At 49.3% G+C, this 3,331-nt stretch overlaps 1 protein-coding gene across 1 annotated transcript in view; it reads left to right on the forward strand.

The window, feature by feature from the left end:
• LOC116224736 (pyruvate carboxylase, mitochondrial-like) overlaps positions 1 to 3,331 on the forward strand; it is a 56,002-nt gene that overhangs the window by 15,753 nt on the left and 36,918 nt on the right. The gene's annotated exons all lie outside the window — the stretch shown is intronic.

Consider the following 3,331-nt stretch of genomic DNA (forward strand, 5'->3'; position numbering starts at 1 on the left):
TATCGAACTATAGTGAATCATAGTGTAGTGTTTCCATGTGACTATGGTGTTTGCCTGTAACTGTGGCGTAGCATAGTCTAGCATATCCGCGTAGCATAGTCTAGCTAGCATATCCGCGCAAATGGCGGTGTAGCACTGACTAGTGTTAGTATGATGTGTCTGTATGTAAGTATGTTAGTGTTGCTGCGTACTACTATTGGTAGGTACTACTATAGGTGCGTTAGTTTGGAGTTGTGGGCTCTATTACTGTCTGTGGCACTTTTTCAAACCAGCTTATTCCATTCTCCTTCACATGGTGACGGCAGGGGAAGCTGTAGCTTAGCAGCAGTAGCCCAGTAGAGCGCTTAGCGTCGCGTTAGCTCCAATTAACATGTCACACACACACACAGTCACACACTGCCCAGAGACTCAACAAAGAGCTCAACGTCACTTCTCATCGCCCCGACACGCGTTCCTCCATTGATCCCACTGTCTTTGCAGCGCCTCTCCCAGCTTACATGCGCCGTTCAGGGGGCCGAACCGTACGCCTCACTGATTAATTCGAAATGACAACTGCCAACACTGGAGGCCTTGAACCCTGAAGAGCGAGTGAACCAACAGCTCTGACGATTCTTTCTGTTGTTTTGCTCTTCGGCTCCTTCAACAGATTACCGTGTCCATAGCAACTGGCCAAGCTCTCCCCCCCCTGTCTGGAAGCTGAATTGAAGCCGAGTTCATTACTTGGCCCGCGAGTCGTCAATTTGGCTAATAAGCGGTATTGATACAGCCTCGTTCCTGGCGCTCCCGTTTTCAAGTCGCATTAGTGAAACTCCTCTTTCATGAGTCGTGCAGGGACACAATGGATTCCCAGTTGTGGAGAGCCGTGGACTGCAGGATGAGAGAGAGAGAGAGAGAGTGAGAGAGAGTCTCCCCAGTGTATTTCGTACCTAGATAGGGCCTCATCAGCAGCTATTCCACAGCCGTGAACATGGAGCAGACGGAGGACGGAGCTCGGCAGCACTTATTACTCTCTCTGAAATCACCAGTGGGCTCCTTCAGGCTCCCCTCTGTGGGTTTAGCCACGGTGTGTTTGGAGAAATGGGGACTTGAGTGGGTGGCAGGGAGGGTGGTGCTGGTGTGTGTGGTGGGGTGGGGGGGGGGGGGGGGGGGGGTTGTGGGGCCCTCTCCTTCTCCTCCTCCATCTCCATGGTTCCAGCAGTCCTCCCTCGTTCTCCCATGTGTCCCTAGGGCTATTCCCTCGCTGTTCCAGCAGTCCCAGCAGGGTGTCGAACGCTCCGATGGGAGAACGGACGGCTCGCCTCGCTCCACACGTCTCAGTCTTGTGTGCTAAGACTGTGTGTGTGTGTGTGTGTGTGTGTGTGTGTGTGTGTGTCTGTGCATGTGTTTGCTGAGAGAAAACTCATTCTTGCATAAAGTGCGGCAGGTCGGGACGGTGTTAAATGCGTGCTGGTGGTATCGACCACTCCTTAGCATTTGTTCTGGCGGTATTGATTATTCCATCCCTTTTTTTTGCCAGGGAGGTGGAAAAGCGGGCAGAAACTAATGGTGGATTTGTTTGGGCTCCACGTCCTACTCAGGAGCCATTTAACAGCACCACAGCACCGAGCCTAGGGGAGCAGATAGGCGCTGAGAATCTGGCCCAGGTGTGGCCCGGGTGTGGCCCAGGGGCGGTGCTGCTCCTCCACTCCAGAGTCGGCTGCTGGTTTGCTTTATTTGTATTTAAAGATGAGATGGAGCAGTTGCCTCGCAGAGAACGTTTACTGCACTAAATCTCTCCACATTATTCTGCCCAGTCTGTCCTCGCTTTAATTAGCCTCCAGTTCCTCCAGCCTCACCCTTCTTAGATTTCCTCCTTGCCTCTTCCTCTCTCTCTCTTTCTCTCCCCTCTCTCTCTCTCTCCTCTCTCTCTCCCCTCTCTCTTTCTCTCTCCCCTCTCTCTCTCTCGCTCTCTCTCTCTCTCTCTCTCTCTCTCTAGCATCCTTCATTGTGTCATCTTTCTCAATCCCTCTATCTCATTTTGCCGTTCTAGCCCGGCTGGTCTTGCTTTTCCTTCTCTGGTCCGCCACAGGGCTATCATCGCCTCTTTCTCCTCCTCACATTGAGTCACCGTTTCTCTCTCTCTCTCTCTCTCTCTGTCTCTCTCTTCCTCCAGGTGACACCGTCCTCAAAGATCGTGGGCGACCTGGCCCAGTTTATGGTCCAGAACAACCTGACCCGTGCGCAGGTGGAGGAGCAGGCCGAGGAGCTCTCCCTCCCGCTCTCCGTGGTGGAGTACCTGCAGGGCCACATCGGCATTCCCTACGGAGGCTTCCCCGAGCCCCTCAGGTCAAAGGTCAGTCTGTGTGTGTGACCTCCGCTGTAATCAAGTGTTACCTAAGTCTAACTCTCACTGACCCTAACCCCAATTAGTCATAACACCTGAACCCTTTTCTCATCCCTGTGCTATAACCAATGAAGTGGCAACAAATGACAAGGACTATCAAAGTGGACATTCTAATAATTAGCTGAAAATATAAATATTAGTGTTCAATATGTCTATGATGAACAGGTTATCATAAATGTTAATACACTACATCCGTATAAAGGAAACTGCAGATCAGGTGTTTCTACAATGTTTGGAAATGTCTGCTAAGTGCTGAGGTAGTTCTGTTATAGCAAAGATGGAGGGTCTGACTAAGTGATTCTTCAGTGTAATGGAATATTAGATACATTACCTTACCTGATCCTAGCCCTGGTCATAAACTTAGATGGTAGCACTGTGGGCCAAAAGAACTCTTAAATCGTGGGAAAACTTGATGCCTCTTTGCCAAAGAAATTGAATTCCGTTACCACATTAAAAAAAGGCAAGCACTGAGCAGACACAGCGTGCATGAAATGTGTTGACACGACCGTGCGTCGAAAGTAAGGGTCAACGGCGGCCATTTTAAAGACATCATTAGCAGCATAAAAGGAGGTTAGCGGATGCCAAAGGTGAAATATCTTTAATAATTGTTGCACTGAATTCTCAAACACTGAGTGGCTGAGGGCTCTCCAGCGTGAACCTGCCATGAATGTGAAGTCAGGACATGTTTGGCTTAATTCTATTCCACCAATGAAGGGTGATGAAAGGTCATCGCAAGGCTGGTGAACATGGGGAGGATGGGAGAGATGATACAGACCATTTTAATAGAGGAGACATTTTGAGATCTCCGCAAAAACTTGTAAGGTTTCAATATATAGCTATTCAGAGACTTTAAGATACTAAGCTGTCTATCCCACTACCACAACCTTTTCGATAAGGTTTTTGGGTGTAAAATGTCATAAAAAAAACATGTCTAAGTTGAATGGCCAT

Source organism: Clupea harengus, chromosome 18 (assembly GCF_900700415.2).
Source record: "Clupea harengus chromosome 18, Ch_v2.0.2, whole genome shotgun sequence".
NCBI classification, from domain to species: domain Eukaryota; kingdom Metazoa; phylum Chordata; class Actinopteri; order Clupeiformes; family Clupeidae; genus Clupea; species Clupea harengus.